Source organism: Panthera leo, chromosome C1 (genome assembly GCF_018350215.1).
Source record: "Panthera leo isolate Ple1 chromosome C1, P.leo_Ple1_pat1.1, whole genome shotgun sequence".
NCBI lineage: Eukaryota > Metazoa > Chordata > Mammalia > Carnivora > Felidae > Panthera > Panthera leo.
The window spans coordinates 53178634-53201401 of NC_056686.1; the positions used below are offsets into that span (position 1 = coordinate 53178634).

General features: G+C 41.0%; 1 protein-coding gene across 1 annotated transcript in view; it reads right to left on the reverse strand.

Moving 5' to 3' along the window:
- Positions 1–22768, reverse strand: part of JAK1 (Janus kinase 1) — a 129556-nt gene that overhangs the window by 86992 nt on the left and 19796 nt on the right. The window lies entirely within an intron of this gene.

Consider the following 22768-nt stretch of genomic DNA (forward strand, 5'->3'; position numbering starts at 1 on the left):
TACATAAAAAGCTAGTACCGCTCACTTGTCCCAATGCCCAACATCACCAGTGAGTGAATTCCATCTATTTCCAAAAAGAACAAAGAAGTGACGGGGCCAAAATTAGAACCAGGCCTAGTGACAGTTCCATGGCTAAGTGCACCCCAGTTTGTCCCCATCACTTTTGTTTCTTGTCCCTCACAAAGTGGGTCAGAACAGTCTCAGAAGAGGAGGGCAGAGGACGGGGAGGCCAAGGTAGAAATTCCAGAGGTGGGGAGAGGAGCCAGTCAGGACAGGAACTGAGGCAGCCTACCTAGTTGGGCTGGACCCGAGATGTGCCCCGTCTTCCATTCCCAACTGAGAAGACAACTCCTGAGATCTACCCTCAGAACAGAAGCTGCTAGTTACAGCATGGCTTGAGTCAATGGAGCCAGAAAGGGATTAAGTAACGGGCCTCAAATCACAGAACAACACTGGGCCTTCAACCCTCTCTCTCCACACAGACATTAAGACATGTGGCAATCCTTCCCAAAAATCACAGTTTTCAATAGTCCGTTCAGTGTCAGCTACCAAAGGTGCCCTTAGGTTCCTCACTAGATTGTCTTTCAGAAAACAAACAAAAAAAAACAAAAACCAAATCCACTATTAAACACACTCCCTAGTGGAGGAGAGCTAGCCATACCAGCACCATTAAAAAATAAGATTTTTTTTAGGGGTGCCTGGGTGGCTCAGTTGGTTAAGCGTCCGACTTTGGCTCAGGTCATGATCTCGTGGTCTGTGGGTTCGAGCCCCTTAATCGGGGTCTGTGCTGACAGCTCAGAGCCTGGAGCCTGCTTCCGATTCTATGTCTCCCCCTCTCTCTGCCCCTCCCGCACTCACACTCTGTCTCTCTCACTCTCAAAAATAAATAAACATTAAAAAAAATAGTAAGATTTTTTTTTTTTGTTAACCTGACAGTTTCATTGGCAGCTACAACTAACTTGATGATAGCTGGGGGCACAGAAACTCACTCTATATCCTTACCTTCAATTACACAACAAGGACTGGAATCCTTTGTCAGTTTATTCAGCCAAGTTTTCAAGAAGTCACAGTGAGGGAATTTCCAAAGCCCATCTAACATCACTATACAAATACTGATCACCTAGGATTCTCCGTTTACAAACACATTTTAAAAAGCAGACTAGTAACCATATAAAAAGCTCCCTTACTCTTTGCCACTTCAAACAGTTAGTATGATTTAGGTTTTTGGTTAACCATGATAGTCAAACGCTTTAAGTTGCTAAATTACTAACTGGGCTGGAACTTTCTAACCATCCCTAATTTAAATACAATCAGAGATTATATGTCAAAAACTTAAATCGCCATAATTAGGCCAAATGAAATCTGCTTTACAATCTGGGTACAAAACGGTGAGCAAAAAAGCTAATCCTGATCACCTCCTCCACAGTGAAGATATGGAAAGGCTTAAGGAGAGGTTCCGGCACCACTCGAACCTGAGTTCAAATTCTGACCCTACCACTTAAGAGCTATGTGGCCCTGGGCACTTATGTCTCTGAGCTCAATTCCAAGTCCCTCTCATCTAACTGTTGCCAAAAGCCAAGCACAAAGGAAATCATACATTAGGTACTAAATAAAAGATATCCATTAATTCCTATGACTGTAAATTCAGAGTACAAGCCAGCGTGATTGCTGGGGTAATAATAGCATGGAAATTCAGGGTAGGAAACAAATATAGCTTTTTTTATACTCTACGCTCCTCCCTTTGGGGTCCACCTTGATCCAACCTCCTCTTCCACTACCTATCTCCATCAACTCTGGCCTACAATGACTGACATATAACACAATCAGCCCTTAAACATTTTATTATTTTTCCAGGATGATGACTAGGCCAGCCCCAACACCTATCCATTGAAGACCTTCAGGGAAAGAGTTCTCTGTGTTTCTCTAACTTCCAGTCTCATTACCCTTTCATTACTCTTGATGATTATAAACTACACTGAGACCACAAGCGATTACACAATGCCGTTTAGTGAGAATTACGAAAACTTCAAAATCACTCTTGAACACTAAGAGATAACGTTAACATTTGCAATGAGCGTTCGACCTTCTCTAAAACCACTTTGGTTCAGCTCACATGGGGACACTCCCATTTGCTGGCTGTGGTGACTAGAACACAAGTTAGAATCCCTCCAGCTAAGATTCTCAGGCGCAGGGTGCTGTGGACAAAACCACTGTAACCACTTCACATCCACTCAGATATACCCGTTTTCTAGAACTGCAAAACCATCAGCTAAAAACAACTCTTGATGCAAATGAGTTTAGAATCAAGGCTACACATACCAGAACTTAAAACAAACTGGAGGTGTAACTCTCCCTACAGACTTCTCCGCACATCAGCAGGTATAATTGATATGGAACCCGTGCACCAGACCAGTAGTTCTAACATTCTCCTCCCCCTTTTCTTAAACACATATTTTGTAACGCTTCCCTTACTACCCTGAAATGAAAATCAAAAATAAAAACTATTCATATGCAAAATTTCAAAATAATCAAATGACGTCCAAAGTATAAATAAAGGGTCACTCAAAGAAGTTTATAAGAATCTGTATTTCAACATGTAATTCCTGTCAAAAGTACATTAGAAGACATAATGATATAGTCTACGTCTTGCACCAACAGCAGAGCAGCCATGAATGCAGTAACTACAAATAGAGACAGATACTGGCAGGTTCTTCTTGGGGACACAAATACAAGCACCCCAACAATGGTAGCACAATTTATAAAAATGGTGAACAGCTTCTGGTAAAGTTCCAACCAAAATAAAATACTATTAGGTTTCTATAGTACCATATATCAATTTATACAGTAGTTGCATTCCTAGGAAATTCAGGTTATATCAAAATGATGCAAAAATTATGTAAAATAAAATTAGGTTCTAGGCTCATAAAATTACAAACAGGTTTTTTTCCCCCACAAGAATGTCTGGAGAGACATTCGGAAGTCATGCAGATTATTGAAAAATATTTTTTTGTACAGGACTATCCCTAAGCACATTACAGGATAATTATTATTCCCAGCCATTCCCTCTAAATGCCAAAGATACCCACCCACCATCAACCAACAACATCTCACCGCAAGTCACTGAACCAGCTGAGATGAAGAATGCAGCTTTGAGCCCAAGTGGAGTCTTACTGTCTTTGTGTTTTCCAGTACTGACCTTAGAGCTATACTTGGCTCCTAAGCAGATGCTCAAAGGGTCTACGGAATTGGGTGATATTGCTTCCAAAATTCTTTATTAGGTGCCTCAGGGGCACCTGGGTGGCTCAGTCAGTTAAGCGTCCAACTCTTGATTTAGGCTCAGGTCATGATGTCATGTTCGTGGGATCCACATCAGCCCAGAGCCTGCTTGGGATTCTCTCTTTCCCTCTCTCTGTCCCTCCCCCATGCATGTGTGCATGCTCTCTCTCTCAAGATAAATACATAAACTTTAAAAAAAATAAAAATTCATTCTTAGGTAGCAGAAAAGCAGAGGCAATATTTTCAGTCAATATGAAAATGACTGGTCTACCGGACTGGAATGTAAAACTGCTGACACTTCACTCACAATCAGAAACACTTCAAAAGATGCTACTGTTCTTATTCTAAAATGACAGCCTAAGACTAGGACAGCAAATACACATTGCAGCATGATGTCCCACTGAGCCTGGGAATGGCTTTAAAATCCATCTCAACATGGCTCCAGTGAGTCCCGCCAACTGTTTAGGCTTCCTAACCTCAGAAATACGGGAGAAGGCAATTAGTAGGCTCAAAAAACTTCCCCTGGGTATTTAGAGCTTTCCACAACATGCAATCTAGTAACTTCAACCACTGTCATCTGAGCACTTACTATGTGCTTTAGGTACCTAGTGCTAAATGCTTATTTGACCCTCCTACAACAACATGAGGTGGTAGAAATCTCTACTTCACAGAAACTAAATGAGGCCCAAACACAAGCCCCAAAGATCAAAAGCTAGAATCAAAGCCCAGATTCCTGCCCAGCTATCTGGCTCCAAAGCCTGTGCTAGTTATTTGTCTGCAACTACCTATAAAACTTGTCTGAAGGGCAGGGTAATAGAGCTTTCTACTAGAGAGCAGTGCTTCTCTGCGTGGACCCGGAAGGTGGGCAGACACCTCTACTGGACAGCCAGATGCCATGTCAAAAGACAAAATAAAAAATTCCTTTCTCTTACTGACTCAGCCACAGACCCAATCTGAGACTTGGGAGGAGCCCAAATTGGATCTTTAAACCAAGCTTTGGACACCAGGACACCACATTCCCTGATACGTGAAGACCCAAAGCTTCAGGATGGCATCAAGCCCTGCTGGGTTTTGGCTCCAACCTATCATCACTTGGCCTATATCTGGATCCTGCTTCTCCCCTCGGGAGGGCCAGTACTGTCACCCCCAGGCCCTACTTCCCAGCCTCTGAGCAAATGCTAGCTCTCCCCTCCTACCTGCTCTGCATATCTGATTTCTGCCCATCTTTCAAGGTCTACAGTAAGGTTACCCTCCCCTACCACTAAGACTGTCTGCATGCTCCAGCTGGAAGGAACCAACCTACTTCAGAGCCTTCACAGCACTCTCCTGCATCACAGCAGTCAGTATACACATCCCTTCCATAGAGCTTTAGTTCCTTATTTCCTCTCCGCCCCTCCCCTCCCACAACACCAACACTACCACCACCACCATTAGATAGAAAGTCCACTTAATGAGTGCCTACCCATGTGCCAGTCACTTTGCAGATATTATCTCCTTTAATCTATAGACCAGTTCCATTCTTCTAATGAGGAAACTGAGACCTGGCATTATTCAGCTTCCACTGGCATTACACCATAGTGGATACCAGCACAGTGTGGAGTCGGGCTGCCTGTGTTTGAATCCCTGCTCTACCAATTACCAGCTGTGAAATCTCAGGTAAGTTATTTAGCTTCTGTGCCTCGGATCCTCATCTGTAAAATAATAAGTATGTGTTATTACATACCTCATAGGATCATTCTCAGCCTTTGGAGAGTTAATATACGGGAAGCACTCAGCGCCGGCACATACTATATAGACTCAGTGTTCGTGACTGTTACTATCCGTGCTGCCTCCAACCTTGTCTCATATTATGCTCCAAGTCCATACTCTGAGGGCCTCAAGTATACCAAACTATTACCCACCTCTATCCAAGCTTCCTTGACTGCTCTTTTCACACCAGCTCCTTTCCATTCTTTGGGTCTGATTATGTGCTTCTCTCAGAGAGGGATGTTCCCTGACAACCCAGATCAAGAAGATCCTGGTCATCTCGGCCCTGCCTCCAGTGCCCTCTTCTTCCCTCCGCCACTCCTATCCACCCCTTACCACACCCTTGTTTATTGTCCTTAGAGCACTTATCACAACCTAGAAATCTGTTATTTATGATAACTTGGTCTGTGTATTTGTTTGGGGTCCATCATCCTGACTAGAGATGAGAGAACAAACTACGTCTACCCAGAGCCTGGTTCTACACAGTAAGTGCTCAAGAAGTGTCTACTGAATTAATAAATGTATGATTTTTAAAAAATTAAGGGGCACCTGGGTGGCTCGGTCAGTTAAGCGTCCGACTTGGGCTCGGGTCATGATCTCACAGTTTGTGTGTTCAAGCCCCGCATCAGGCTTTGTGCTGACTGCTCAGAGCCTGGAGCCTGCTTCAGAGTCTATGTCTCCCTCCCTCTCTCTCTCTGCCCCTCCCCTGCACACTCTCACTCTTTCTCTCTCAAAAATAAACATTAAAAAATAATTAAAAATAAATAAATAAATGTATAAACTATGGAATCCTAAAGTTAATGCTGAATGGTCACTGCTGCTATGAGAGCAGGTGTCATCCTGCGAGGTGCCATTTTCTGTATTTGGTCAACTCTGAATTATCAGTGAACCGAAACATCTATTAAGCACCCACAAGGAGCAAATCTGTATGTTCTCTGTATAATGCAAAACAATAAGTCATTGTATTTGGTTGGAAGACAGACAACAAGCAGGATCAGGACTACAGTCCTGTCAAGAGTGCCCAACTGAGGTGAAAAAATCGCAATGGCTGCCTTCTTTCTACTGGCCAGGCTGCACTCCCAGTGCAGGGCTGTTTTCTAACTCCCGCAAAGGCAGCAGATTGGCAGCAGCCCTGGGGAGGGTCAGTCTTATTTTAAAGGCAAATGAGACACTATTAAGAACACCCCCCACACACACACACACACCCTCACAGTGCCCCTGAAACAGCCAGTCAGGGTGAAAGCACTGTATTCCAGGAGATGCTTATGATAATACAAAAACCGGGAGGGGCAGCCAGTCAGTTCACTCCCACCTTTTAAATTAGACAAGTTTATCAGATTAGCTACTTTTACTTGTCCGAGCAAAGCAGCCAGAAAGTAGAGTCCTGAGAAGATTAAGTTTTCATGCAGCAAAAGGTCTCTCAGGAGAGATTCACAACAAGCAATACTGCCAGGAAGGGCAGCTCAGTCTGGGGACTCCAAACTTCACACACTTCCCCCCCTTACCTGAAGCTGGCTGTCAGGGTATATAGCGTGTGGGTGAGTATATGGGAGTCCGTGCACGTGCCTACACATGTTTCCCAGCTTCCTGCCCCGTTGGGAAGTCCTCACGATTCAGCAGAAAAAAAACGCATAAAAAAATATCGGGAGGGGCGCCTGGGTGGCTCAGTTAGTTAAGCATCCAACTCTATTTTGACTCAGGTCATCATCTTGCAGTTCGTGGGATCGAGCTGTGCATCAGGTTCTGTGCTGACGGTGCGAAGCCTGGCTGGGATTCTCTCTCTCCACCCCACCCCTTGCTCTCTCTCTCTCTCTCTCAAAATAAATAAAATAAACTTTAAAGAGACAGAAGCATCTAGAGACCCAAGGATCCCTCTTCTCAGCTTTCCCAGTAACTTTCAGAGTGACCCTTGGAAAGTCACCTCCCCTCCTGAGACCTCAATTTTATCATGTTACAAAATAAGTGAAGCTGTACTATATTCGAGATAAGGATTTTCAAGCTATGTTCTAAGTAACCAAATGTTTGGAGTGCTCTAAAATTCTGGGGGGAAAATACATTCAAATTTCACTTTTCAGCCTTATTTTAACAATTTTTGAAATTATAATGAACCCTCACAAACTCAATTTTATAGTAACTTTTAACCCACTGAAGATGACCAATGTGTTCACATTCTCTTTCTGAAGACATCAGAATAAAGCTTCTCTTGTCAATTCTGAGCTTATATTTCACATCTTATAAAGGAAGCTGGAACTCTATTTTTTAAACTCAGACTTCTACTGACGTGCTCCCTGAAAACTGCTCAAACAAATATACAAACTACTAGAGCATACTTGCAGCATGTTCAACTGAATGCCGGGCAAATCTCCAGCACATCCGCTGGGTTCAGACTCACAGGGGCATCGTCAGTTATGCAATAACAAATAAATTCATAGCAGCCTGCACTGGAATAAAGAGTAAGCACCTAGCATCAGTCTTGCGCTATGTGTAGAAAATAAAGCATTCGTTAGATAGTGGTGATAGTTTTATCTACTCTGTGATAAAAGTTCCCCCTATTCTTCTTTCAGGCTTCTGGGCCAAGTGAAGAGTATCCTGAAACTGCAAGGTAAGTTATTAGTAAACTATCTGTAATTATTTATTTATGTGAATCAGATTTTTCCATACTGCAACCAAAACTAAATTCAGAAGTAAATTGGGTAATAGAACTGGCAAATGATTGGGACTGCCACTCCACTCTGAACCCAACTCAAAATTCAGTGCCCATAATCAGATTCATTGTTCTGTTCACTTTATCATAATTACTATAATACTGGTAAGTTATGGTATTGTGTCTGAATTTATAAAATTAGTCTCTTCAGTATGCTGAGGTTCCATGTGGGATTAAATTTGAAATAGAGATCCCTGGCTTCCAAAGAGTCAAAAAGCACTATACCAGATACCATCAAAGTCCTCTTCAGGCTCTAATATTCAGAGAGGAAGGCAAGTTCTAATTAGGTCTGTATTACCTGCCCACCCTTGCTTACCCACACTATAGCTCCCATGGGGAAGGAAGGCCTAAGCAAAAATTCTTCCTTTCTGGGGGCGCCTGGGTGGCTCAGTCGGTTGTGTCCGACTTCAGCTCAGGTCACGATCTCACGGTCCGTGAGTTCGAGCCCCGCGTCGGGCTCTGGGCTGATGGCTCAGAGCCTGGAGCCTGCTTCAGATTCTGTGTCTCCCTCTCTCTCTGCCCCTCCCCCGTTCATTCTCTGTCTCAAAAATAAATAAACGTTTAAAAAAAAAATAAAAATAAAAAATTCTCCCTTTCTGCTCCCTGATCTGTCAGCAGTAGGGTTCTGTACACCTGGGGCAGCTGTCCACCCTGCATATGCCAGCCACACAGTCCCCACCTCCCCAGCCACAGGCTGAAAGCCATTTAGCTCACCCTAGCCATGTGGTGGGCGCTCAGCTATTTGGCACGAGGCTGACTTCTCGTGCTCAGGTCGACATTCAGAGGGGCCCTCAACATTTAACGTTACTGTGAAGAGAGCAGCTCACTTGTATAGGGTCCATTCCCCCTCCAGCCCCCATCTCTGCCTATCGAAAGTCTGTTCACACTGCTGTGGAGAATAGCAAATTGTTACAAACTATCTGGAAACAGTCTGATACTGGAATAAGAAGACCTAAAAATTAGGAACCATGCAACTCTCTGAAATATATACTAAGAAAACAATGTATGCACACAGATTTAACTGTGTGTAAGGCTATTAATCACAGTACTGTTCACAATAGCAAAAATCTGAAAGCAACCTCAATGTACCAAAAAAAGGATAGATTTTAAAAATGGGATATCCAAACAAGAGTATATCAATTCTATAATTAATAGTAACAATCCCCACATTTTAGAGCGCTTACTAACACTGGATCCTCTGGTAAAGTTCTTTAACCTCATTTAATGCTCACACCAACTCTATGAGGTAGATATGACTGTGCTTTGTAAATAAGCAGATTCACAGAAGAAACAATTCAGCCCAAGGTTGCCTGTCTAGTAAGTGTCAAGGTCAGGTTCAAACCTAGCTCACTCACTCCCATAGCCAACAGAAGCATTTCTTAAGTATTTACTAATGTGCCGGGCATGGAACTACTTGCCAGTTTTGTCATTGGAGCTTTTCAACTTTTTTTTTACTTTTTTCTTTTTCTTACTGTGGTAAAAACACGTAATATAAATTTACCCTCCTAACAATTTTTAAGTGTACATCATGGTATTGTTAACTATATGCACACAGCTGTTTTCATCTCGCATGACTCAAACTCTATAACCATGAGCAACTGTTCGTTCCCCTTGATTTTCAAAAACTTCTTATTTTGGATTAATTTTAGATTTACAGAAGATCTGCAAAGATAACTGAGAGAGTCTTACATGCCTTTGTTCAGCTTCTCCTGCCACTGAAGCTATGGCTTTTTTGGCAAAATGGAATAACCATTCATTCCACCTTCAAACAAATACAAGGGCCCAACTATGAGGCAGGGAGTAGCTCCGGCTGGTGCCTCTGCCTGCGACCACACACCTCTGTTCCCCACTGGCTTCTGAACCTGCACCACCCCCTCCCCTGCACCACCCCCAGGGCAAAGGAAGGGAATAAAGAAGCCTACCACAAACCAAAAGTCCCTCCTAGGAAGCATTCTTAAGCCACTGCTGATGGAGCCTAAAACCATAGAAAGAGTTATGTTTTTTAAATGGGTATAGAATCTCAGGGAAATCTCAAATGAGAAAGGAGGAAAATAAATAGAAATAAGCACTACATCAGTGTTAGCTATATGTATCAGGCATCAGCCAAGACTTTTACCTATACTTACTCATTTAATCCTGAACCATACCATAAGGTGGGTACCCCTATTACCCCCACTTTACAGATGAGTAAACCCAAGCGCAAAGAAGTTAAGCTTTACTGAAAGTTCTACAGCTAGTAAAACACTTCCCTTGCCTGGGAAGAGGGAGAACACAGGGCTCCCACCCCTCTGCTTTGAACTAGTAAATTCCTAGATTCCCAGACTCAGGAAGTTATTTTTAATAACCGTGGCCACCATCCAAACATCAGAACTGACCAATGTTCAGCTCAGCAAAACTGTTTGCAAGTGCAGCATTTTTCAGGCCCTGAGTAATCTTCACATACCAGTGATATATCGCTCTCTGTACACGTTCCTGGGGAAGTGAGGAAACTTCGGAGGGACTTGCACAACACTGCCTAGAAGCAGATTCCAAAGGGCTTTTCACACGTGTCTTCACAGTGTCCCTGCACATTACCCACCTTCCACCTGCATCCTCCCCTCACAATCCACGCGGGCAACAGGCTGAGTGACGCTCACTCTTCAACAGACTGGACGGCCTTCGTTCCGTGCTGCACTATCGCCCTGATGCTCTCCCCAGAACTGTGTGGCTAGAATTCACTCCAAAAGATCCTCATGTCTCTGACCACCGGCAGGAGGAACAGTATAAAAAAAGAACAGCATATTTCTGGCACCACAAAATCAATCTATTTGCTTCATCAAACACGCTGCTCTAAACAAAAGTTTTTGCTTTCAAAGAATTCTTGGTTTGCCTTAGACTCACTTTGTTTCATACCAAAGTGACTAACTTTGAATCATTCAAACCAGCCTTGGCCTTTAGGATTTTCAGGCACTACAGAGTACATAATTATTATATAAACACGGAGACCCTCAAGTAATGCAAACACACTAACGAGACATACGGCCAAGGGCCTACCTCAGGTCCACCTCTGGAACTAGGGAGTTGGCACACAGTGACGCAGACACTACCAGGAGTCCACAGGAGGAAAGAGAAATGCTGGCCCACACCCAGGAAGGACAGAAGTATCTCAAGATGTCAGAAAACACATGGAGACATGGCAAAGGACCAAAAGCAGCCTGTGTCCCTGGTCACCAACTGAGACCAGTGAGGAAAGGTTTCAGGGAAATCCCAAGAGGCATCATGCAAATATCCTCCAGACCGGTCCTGACCTGAGAAATATGCTCAATAAATGACATGAGGGCACAACATGTGAGGCTGTTTCTGAGAAGGGGAGAGTGAAGAGTGGGAGAAGCCACAACCAGGGGACCCAGGTAGTGAAGAGCTGTGTCCTTTTCTCAGCAGCTGTACCTGGTATAACTGCAAACAGAAACTGCAGTGACTCATCATGATGAATCCATAGGAAAATGAAGAAAAACACATTAAAGGGAGAGCCTGGCATTCTACTTACAAAATGAGATGGGTAAGGACCTCAGGTCACGGACCTGTATGAGTGCTCCCTCAACCCTGACTGTTCCCAAGGCTCTGTCCTCCTGAGATTTTTCTGAAAGTTTTCCCATCTATTGGACCTGAAGAATTCTATCTTATTCTCTAAAAGTCCAGCTCAAATGCTTCACCCTCCCTGTTAAGTCTTCCTGGCTTCCCCAGACAAATGCAGTCATTCTCTTGTCTGTGCCTCAACAGCACTTTATTAAACACAGGAATTATAACCTAAGCTTGTTTTGCTCTGTAAATATAACCCACCAGGCCATAGGAGCGCCTGAGGCTGTGCTTTACTCATTCTTATTTCTCAGAGTCAGGGCTTCTAACATAGTAGGTACTGAATGGATGAATGAATGGATAAACTCATGACCATCCAGAGTTCCAAAGGCCATGGCATTCTGCAGGAAGATTCACGTTCAACTTATGAAACCAACTCACTTGAAGACCAATCGAATCCTAGCCATACAGATATGCATCACTCCCCTCCTTACTTTCTCTAACATAGGAATGAGGGAGATTTTCCCTTGATTGCCCTCTAGAAATGATAACACAAATGCAGCTGACATCCCTGTCACTGCCAAACAAATCAAACTGGCTTTCAACCTCACATCCACTGTGACCAAACTAATGCATCAGACTTGGAGGTTACTGAAAAATACTTTCAAAACAGTTTTCTGACCTTTTCCCTCCTCTGCCTATAAGAGGATACAACCAGAAAGAATGATCGTACTTCACTTTAAACCAAGTCTCTAACAACCTGTCCTTTCCTCCTACTCAGCCTGAGTGGGAAGTCATCTGGGTCTCTGGCAGTCACTCACTGTTTGTCCAGCCTTTCCTGCTGTGACAGAATACCTAAGATGCTGATGACAAAACTGCCTACAACCATGATGGCTCATCTCTGATGCTAAGGGAGAGAAAGAGGGAAAGTCCCTGGAAAGGCACTATGTGAGCCTTTACAATTTTGTTCAATGGACATCAGAGCCATAACTGATGTATAAATAAATCAGGAAAGGCTAGAGTGTGATGTGACAGGCTCCAGTAGGACTGTTCTAGAATAGATCTGTGTGTGTCTCAATACCTAGGACAGCTGCCCCAGAAACACATGACCCAAGGACACACCCCTCTTCTCCCCACTTCACAAAGCTTCCAGGGAGCCTAGGCTCCTAGCCCTCTGCCTCACTCCACCAATATCAATATGGGACTCAGCAAGCAAGAGACCATGAGCAATTGCCAAATAAAGCTCCCTCGTGGGCTGTGTTGCTTCCTTTCCTTCCATGCTCATGCTCAAGATCAAAGAGATTAAGCAACACAGATGAGAGGCAGAGATTTATTAGAGAACCACAGGATTTCATGGTTGGAATGGACAGATAAACATTCACCCTCCTCTTCTAAGGCAGCAACCATCTATACTTTCATTATTAGGGCCAACAAGTCTCTATTCTTACCCTCAATTCTAGAGGCCCAAAGACTGCAAGAGTATCTTTGTTAAGTCTGCAAAACTCTTGTATTGCAGAATTCATTTTTAGGGGGAAATTAAGTTCTTCTTCCCATGAAGTCAAAATAAACACCTACATCATTGCCCATCAGGTGGCCAGACACCCAGGACTTTCACAAGCATGACTGGAGAGGTGGGGCCAAAGAGAAGTGCTGAGAAGCTAGCTGTCAACTCCATGACTAGACTGCCTGGGTGTGAACCCAGCTCTACCACTCACTACCTGTGATCTTAAACAGAGGGAAAATATCAGGACCTACCTCACGATTTTTAAAAGGATTAAGTTAATCTACTTAAAATGGGGAATGCTAAATTTCCTCCATAAAGAAAGGGGCAGAGCCAAGGTCTCCTTGAAAATATGCTATTCCACACTCATAAGAGTTTTCAATGTGACAGGAGAAAGCATTAGGCTGAACCATATTAAACTTCCAACATTTGACCATTTTTTTTTAACTCACAAAAGTGGCCATTTCATATAGTTAAATCAAATAGGTATGAAAGAAAACACAAAGCGATTGACTTCAAATGATTGTTAAAAAAAAAAAAAAAAAAAAAAAAAAGAATCAAATATCTGTGTGGGGCTGATCGGCTGATCCTTACACCCCCAGTTTGGTCTGCAGGACCTTGTGAAGGTTGAGCAACCTTGGCTATTTGCAGAGCTGACTGGCTGCCAAGCTGGCTTCCAGCTACCACCTGTTGCTTTGACAACTGCAGCTTTAGGGCTACTAGGACCTGTTACAAAACCCCAGGCATCTACAGGCAGCTCAAAGGCTCAAGAGGCCCAAGCTATAGTGACCAGAGAACTCTTCGCCTTCTAATGGTGCTTCTGGCTTCCAGGGAAACCACTTCCCTTTTGTGACACAGTCACACTCCTGACCAGCGCCATCTGGATTTCAGCCATTATTCCAGTTGTACCTGGAGTCATTCAGAAAACTAGTTCAAAACAAGTTTCAAAGACCCAACACTGGGCATCTTTTATCTTTAAAATCTTTAAAAACTAGAAAGAAAAGCATTATTGCTTGTGCTAAAGGTCAATTAAACAATACAGGCCCTCTCTGTACTATCTTTGTAACTACCTGTAATTATTTCAAAATAAAAAGTGTTTTAAATTCAATTGTATAAAGACATAAGAAATGGCCCTTTAATAAAGAACAACTTTAATCACAAATTTTGGATGCACTGTATGATTTTGCCTTTTTTTTCCATTAATGACAGACAGACTTTTTTCAACTATTGGCCCAGTAATAATGGAATGGCAGCAGAACCTTTCTTTGGTCCATAAACTAAGCCTGGTTAGAAAAAAAAAAAAAATCCAGAAGCACTTGTACCTGTCTGAATCCTTGATTCAGCCTTATTTGAAGACTCACAGATGATCTGATTAGTTTGGGCTTAGTGACGTTTTATCTTGATGTTATTGTTCCATTTCCATCAATGCCAGCACTATTTATCTTCTCTCCTTCCCTCAATATAACCATTTATAAAACCCAAAACAATATTAGCTCTAAATGAAACTTCCCAAGTAAACACTTTTATCAATACAAGACCAGCTGGTTCCATGTATCTCATCTAAAATTAAGAGTTCATTGCAAAAGAAACTGAAAAACTACTGTTTCCTCGTGGAATCTCTCATCTTAATACACATTTTATGTTTACACAAGGATGTGATGGAGGCAGGGGCAGACAGTAGCATCACACGATCTCAATAGTGCCCCAGAACAGAATCATGATGTCATCTCCCTTCCCCTGGCAGTCTTTATAATGTTATAATTAACTTAATATTTAATAATTAAATTAACGGAACAAAACTGAAGATCCATCTAGCATTCTTTTCATGGAGAGACTGTTGGCTCATGTGTGCTTAGAGCACTGCTATCTGAGAGTTGATAACATGTTTTCCCCTAAAGATGTCTTTGCCGTGGCACACTGTTCTGGCTGCCACCAGCCATCTTTTCTGGAGGCAGGAAGATGTGGGATGGTTCTGTGAGCAGTGTATCTTTGCATAAATGTATACATATGAGCACAACACACGCCTCTGAAAGTGACCATGTAGTTGAGATTGCAGATGGCAGCTTACTGCTCATCACTCCAATACATCCACCCAAGTTCACAAGAGCTTCAGTTTGGAGCTAACATATAGCATGGTTTGTGGTAAAAAGCAAGAACTTTGAAGTCAGACAGGAGTTACTCATTTACAAAACGAGGTACTTAATTTCTGCAAATCTTGGCTCCCTCATCTTTAAATGGGGATATCATCCAGTGCACAAAGGTTGGGCACATGATAGATGTGTAACTTTTAAGGTCAAGGTCCTAGGCATAATCCCTATACAAGGCTTAAAAGAACAAAACCACATGGTTTCAATCTGTGCTTTGAAACTCAGATGTATTATACCACTATTGGTGTATGTGTGCCACACTGTCAATAAAAAGGGGAGAGGAAATAAAAGAACCACTTAGACTATGTGTCTCCCCAGTGGGTGGCTCAATACTATTCCTCTGTAAATAAAGACCAGTGTGCAAATACACTCTTATGTTTGAATAACGCTAAGCTTCATTGTTTTGGAACACACATGAAATATGAGTTCACCAAAGGAAATGCTACAGAAATTTCACACAAATATTCATGAACATTACATGTTGCCAGGCCTTCTCATGTAGAGTTGTGCATAAAATAAAAGTGACTAGATGCCAACAAGCCTGTAAATCCTATGGGATAAGGCTCTATACATAGGCACACTGATCACTTCAGGAAGTGAAAACAGAGAGGTTGATAGAAAAACTATAGAAAGCACAAGAATTCTAGTCCAAAGTTAGTCAGTATGAAACAAATACACTGTGTGTATATATGTTGTGTGTGTGAGACAGAAAGAGTGTGTATACACACAATTCAATAGACAATGGAGGACATCCCTCTATTTATCATCCCAATCATAACAGCTATCACTTACGTAAGATCTATCATATACAAAGATTTTCAATCTCAATTTCTTAAAAGATGAGGAAAGTGAAGTTAGGAGGGGTTTGCTGAGCAAACAAATAGTAGTAAAATGTAAATTTAAGCCCAGGTCTTTTTACTCCAGGCCATGCTATGCCCCTATAAGCACAAGGCTCAGCATAACAACTTACGTTCATAACTGAACCTGATTAATAGAGACAAATAAATTGGCTCTAGTTACCTCAGTGCAAAGACATAATAAATATATTTTTGAACTTTTTCATCAAAGTGATTAAAGTTTTTAAAATATGGTCATAAGAATAAACTCTCATCCATCTAGAAAACTTGGCTATCCCAAAATGATTCATCCCTAAGGGTCTGAAAAGAGTCAAGAATTTAACTTGCATACACACTGCAAGTAACTTGCACTGCAACTTTGCATCTACATGTGAAAAAAAAAATTCATTCCTTAACTCTATGGAAATACTTTTTGTTTAATATGTGTTTATTTTTGGAAGTGGGGGAGTGAGCAGAGGAGGGCCAGAGGGTGAGGGAGACACAGAACCCCGAAGCAGGCTCCAGGCTCTGAGCTGTCAGCACAGAGCCCGAGGCAGGGCTCGAACTGACAAACTGCGAGATCATGACCTGAGCCAAAGTTGGACGCTTAACCAACTGAGCCACCTAGGCGCCCCTCTATGGAAACACTTTTAAATATGGACTACAATAACAATACTGGAAATTCCTTCATTTGGGGCTTTCATTGAAGCTTACCTGCTCATTACCCTGATAATAATCAGGAATCAAAGGTAAAATGATCGTTTTCTTCTATTTTAGGGACATAAAAATGAAGTGAAGTCAACATTTCAAATTTCCCATGGTTAGAATGCAAAAAAAACTGTCCCTCCTATCAGTGAAACTGGGGCTGCAAAGGGGACCTCAGAGCTGGGACATTACATTCAAATGCCTACAAAGGAGCTTCATGTTACAGATGAATACACCAAAGCTCAGTAGCATGAAATGACTTAACTATGGTCTGAAAGTCAGTTATTATCAGATCCCCACACAACTCGAGCCACCTGACTGTGTAAGTTCAGAGGAAATGTCTGAATCTAAAGACCAAATGAAGAGCCTGAGGTCGGCTGTGTCCCATCAGTGCCCCCCAGGATTTGCAGGCAACACTCAGGCGAGGGAGAGGAGATGCTGGAGGCGTGGGATACAGGCCAGAGGAACCTCTACTGAAGTCCAGTCAGCCTGCAGCAATCGCATCAGCTTGGTATCTGTCACTGGGAACAGATTGCTGACCACCGTGAGAACAATCTAGAATCAGATAAAATCCAAAAGGAGAAAAACTACTCCTGGATGAACATAACAACCGTATGTGAAGATAAAGTTCCAAATTAGAAGAAAAAATATGCAAAGATAAACTTCCAGATTAGAAGGAAAAAATAAGATGTTTCAGGAGGAACATTTAATGATGGAATTTGATCTATCTCAGATGAGAGTGGAGATTTTGATATCAGAGATAAAGACGACAGTGGCTCCAGAGCTTCATGGAGAAAGAAGACCTGCTATTTCCTGCAGGAATTTATCACGACTTCACAGTGGATGAAAAGAGTATTGTTGTTCTGGCTGTTTGCTGCAGAACCAATGTTCCCACTTTGAGGCTCAAGGAGAGAATGTGAAATTTTTGGCAGAGGCAGCATAGTGGTGCTCCTTTATTTGTAAAGGTCCTAAACACAACTGAACAGAAAATTAAACATTTACTCTTTGCTTTTTTATTGTGGACTCACAGCTAGGATAGCTTTCCTTTGCAAGATTATTTCATTAGAATATTTTTAAGTGAAAGAAACGATGGATTTGTAATGAAAGAAACTGCAAAAATGTGGATAAAGCACATTTATTTTCTTTAATTAAATCAAGAATAGTGGCTCAGTTGCACTGTGTTAGTACATGCATTCAACTTTAACCCAAATGAAAGGTTAATCTCCCCAAATGTATTTAGCATGCTCTACCTGGGCATCATTTTTAGACTTTAAGCCAGATATCAGTCAATGCCACACCTGCCCTAGAAGAAGGAATAAAAGTAAGTAACACAATGAACTAAATCTGGTATTTTTCCTTCCAAAATTATATGTTGGGGTATGGTGTAGAATGGGGGAAGAACCTCTCTTATAATGGGGCATATTTTCAATTGCTTACACAACTTTCTTGTTCAAAATAAAGGAACTGTCTTAATTTTTTTAAAAAGAAAGAAAAAAAACAAATGAAAAATAACATGTGAAAAGCTAAATGCAGCATTACATTTTTCTATTTTTTATCATTAAATTATTACATTTTCCTATATTTATTAATCATTAATTACTATATTTAATTCCGGTAAAGATTTTAAAAATAATTATAACATGCTTATTTTTGGTTTAGTGATTGGGTTCTATTTGGCTAATGAGAAATTAAAGCCAGAGAAGCTGTTTTGTTGGGTTTTTTTCCTAATTCCTTCAAAACCCAAAATGTAACCTTTTATTATGTTGAGTTACTAGTTTTAACTATGGTTATAGTGTCTCAGGAATGCCTGAGCACTCAGTAGAACTGAGCAACTGCACATGTGCTTTGACCCAGCAGTTCTACTTCTAGGAATTTCTTCTAAGAAAATAACAATGATACATAAGATTAAGCTACAAGGATCTTCATCATAAGGCTGTTTAAAATGACTAACAAAACAATCTTAAAATGTTCATCCATCCAGGAACACAGAATTGTAGTGAAGCCACCCAGCAGAATTCTACACACACACATATATATACATACATGTTCGTGTGTGTGTGTGTGTGTGTGTATGATTACTGAAAGATAGAATGATATTCCTAATGCACTAATAAATGAAAGGTTATAAAACATCATTCAGTACATGATTACCATTTATGATCAAGATACATCCATAAGATTGAGAGGATATTTAAAATATTAACAATGGTTATGAGATTCCAAGTGTTTTTTATTCTTTTCTCTTATTCTAAAACTTCAATAAACAGAAATAACTTTTGCAAAAAGCAGTGAACATAATTCCTTAAAATATAAATAACTTCCAAGGATGGGAGACTGTAGCCAATAACAGTTTATGTGCAGGGCAATTGACTATCTCCCCATACCTACCTGGTGCCCCAGGCACACAATACACCCACCCATTCCATCCTCAGATCCCAAGACAGGGACAAGAGCAGATAAGGATGGGCAGAAAGCCTTGTCTCACACCACACTATAACCCTGTGCCCTAGTATCTGGCTTGGAAAACACTGGATTTGAACAGCCCAGTACCACTTAGGAAACACCGGAAGGTATCACCTCCATTTGTACAATACCTTCTATATTAACAAGATGGCAGCTCAAAAAAGGTATGGGGGGCCAGGAGGGAAGAGAGGTAAGAACTATCTGCAATGCAAAATAAAAATAAATGCATACCAATGTATGCAAAATAGTGCAAACCTCATGGAAAGCAATTTTCGATATTAATAAAAATGATAAACATGCTTATCTTTTAATCCAACAGTACCATCTGGGAATTTGTCCAACCTTGTACATATGAGGTTATATGAAGAAGCACTGTTTGCAACAGCAAAAATGTAGAAAGAAACCAAATATCCATGAATACGGGAACTGGTTAAGTAAACCATGGTACATTCACACACTGGAAAACTCTGGAGCTCTAATACATATACAAATATACACACATGCACATACACACTTGCATGCATGCATGTAAATAAGGAAATACTCTATGTCCTAATAAAAAAAGTGAGAAGGATATACTGTAAGAAGAAAAAAACAAAGTGCAGAACAGTATACAGAGAGGCAAAATATATACTTGTATTAACTGTATCTGAACACAAGAAATTAATAAAGGAGGATACTTATGTAGGCAGGGAAGGAAGTTGCCAGACACAAGGATGGAAAGGAGCTTTCTCAATGTGCACCTTGTTATTTAGTGCTTGGGTTTCTGAACCATATAGCACCCATGCCAAACAAAACATCAACACTACCACCAATGATGATGATGATGATGATGATGATGTTGTTGTTTAAAACACTTGCCAAGAAAGCCTAAGAGGGACATTTGCCACCCACAGCAAAGAACACTGGAGCTGAGCAATCGATCACACAGGGATACTCTTCCACTTCCCTCCAAGGAGAGAGGAAACCATTTACAGACCATCTACCAGGGGCTGTGTTTTCTGTGTAAGTCATCTCATTTAATATTCAAATTAACCCTCAGAGGAATAACCAGCCCCATTCCTGCAAATAAGCAAATGGTGGTAAATAAGTAAATAGCAAGGCATTAGGTAACTTGCCCAAAGTCACAGGGCTATGACTGGAATTCATGCTTTTACCTGCTGAAACTTTCAAAGGGAAAATTTAGGTCTCAGTAAAAATAACTGTCAGCCATTCACCCGTAACCATACTTCCTTCCACGTGTTTCCTCTAATATTCTGTTTTCTAGGTTTTGAGAATAAGTGTTTGTTAAATATAGCAAATATTCGGGGTGCCTGGCTGGCTCAGTCAGTGGAGTGTATGACTCTTGATCTTGGGGTTCCACACTGGGTGGAAAGATTTCTTAAGAATTTTTTTATCTTAAAATAAATAAATGAATGAATAAATAAAGCAAACGTTCTACACTAAAGGATGTTCTTTATTTTCCACTTACTGAGCACCAAAAAAGTTAGTTACAGGTAATGTTAACAGATGCATTTTTCCTTCATTGGGGATGAACTATGGAAACGCATGCAAAATCTGCAAGTAATGAACCTCACAGGAACCATAAATCATCTTTTGCAATGTGATCAAAATAATGCTACCACAGAGGAAGGGAGGAAAGAAATAGCAACTAACAGCTACTGGGCACTTTTATATTATCAGTCACCATTATAAGTGCTTTAAATATAAGGACTCACTTAACTCTCAGAACAATCCTATGAGGTAGGTACTATTACTATCTTAGTTTTATAGATGAGTGAACTGAGACAGAGAAATTCAATAACTTGCCCACAGAGACTGTCCTAACTGTACTGCCTACACTATTCCCCACCATACAATACTCTCCCCACAAAGCATTTCCAGTCTGCAGTAACTGATGATGAACCAGATGACAGCTTCTCTAGCAAATCAGTGAATGATCTGTAATCCTATGTATTTAATTGTGTATGTTCTCTTATTCCAAGAGAAGGAGGCTTCAACTGACTGCCAAATGGATCGATGAGATTTAAAAAAAAAGATTTAAAACTCCTGATTTCAGAGGTTTAGGCTATAGTCCAAGCAAGAGATAAAAACTAAAGGAAGGCAGGCAGTAGGAGTGGAGATAGAAAGGAGAGATGAGAGCTGTGTTTCTTACTCGAATCCATATGAGTAAAGTGTTAAGTGAAACACTGATTCCATAATCAAGTGTACCTGGAAAAGAGTTAACTCAGTAACATTCAAGAGTTACTTTACTGCAAGCCTTCTTGAGACTTTAGAATGTTAACATACATTTTGGTTCTCCAAGAAAAGGATAAACTAAGCAACATCTAATTCCCAAACTTACCAGATCATGAAATTTTTTATTCAAAGAACACCTTCAGAACAAACATACTCAGAGATGCACTGGATTAAAAGGATGTTTAAACATTAAAAATCATCCAACTTGGTGACTAATAGTCCATGAGAAAGGAGATAAAAAAGCCCCAGGATTGGGCTTAGGTGACCAGTGGAGGTGACAGGAAAGGGAGGTTAAGATATAGGAAAGTTTTTAAGGGAAAAGATGAACTTCGTTTTGGTCCTGTTTGAGTTAGAATTGTCTAAAAACTGCCAGTTTCCAAAGCAAGTGAAACCAGGGTCTCAAAGAGATATCTGTACATCCACGTTCATAGCATTATATACAATCGCCTAAAGGTATAAGGCAACCCAAGTGTCCACTGACAGATGAATGGATAAACAAAATGTGGTATACACATTCAACACAATATTAATTTAGTTTTAAAAAGGAGAAAAATTCTGAAATATCCTACAACATGGATGAATCTTGAGGACATTATGCTAAGTGAAGTAAGCCAATCACAAAAGGACAAATACCGTATTGAGGGAGTTCCAGGCAGACTGCCCTAAAATGTGCCACTCTGACATAGTGGTTATTTTGAATTAAAGTTACTTTAAAAATAGCCAGTACAAGAAGGATACTCTGACCCTCCCCTGTACCTCTGAAAGCAGGGCATAAATTCCCCCATGTGAAAGGTACCCTCCTTGCACCTACAGGGTAGAAAGCACCCTTATTGCTAGAAACAGCAAATCCAGGGTGGAAAAGGCTATATAAACATAACGTGTTACTTCTTCGTTAATTTGCTACCCCAAGCCCAAACTTCTCTGTCTTGCCAATTCTTCACAAATCTATTGTTTAAGGTATAAAAAGTTGCCTGCTTTGTCACTTCGAGTCTCATATTTTTATGAGCTTTCATATGTATAAAATTAAATGTGTTTCTCCTGTTGATCTATCTGATGCCAATTTAATTATTAGACCAGCCAATGAACCTAGGAGAAAGGAAAAATTTTCCACCTCTACAGTGTGATTTCACTCATATGAGGTAGCTAGAGTAGTTAAAATCATAGAAAGTAGAATGGTGGTTGCCAGGGGATGGAAGAGGGGGAGAATGGAGGCTGGGCAGTACATTTAACTGGGAATATAGTTTTAGTTTTGCAAGATGAAGAGAGTTCTGGAGCCAGGCTGCACAACAATGTGCAACGTACTTAATACTATTGAACTATAACTTAAAAATGGCTAAGATGGTATATTTTATGTTGTGTATTTCACAATTGAAAACAAACTTTTTAAAAAACTTCCAGTTCAAGATGTTATGGTAGACATCTATGCCTAGAAATTTCTCATCCCATGTGGTTCTGTTAGGGCTACAATTCAGGCAGTGTCCTGCTTGACCCCCATCCATGATGGAGGCCTGACCTCCCACTATCTACCTTTACCTTTCTTCTAGGTTCATTGGCTGGTCTAATAATTAAATTGGCATCGGATAGATTTTCTACCTCT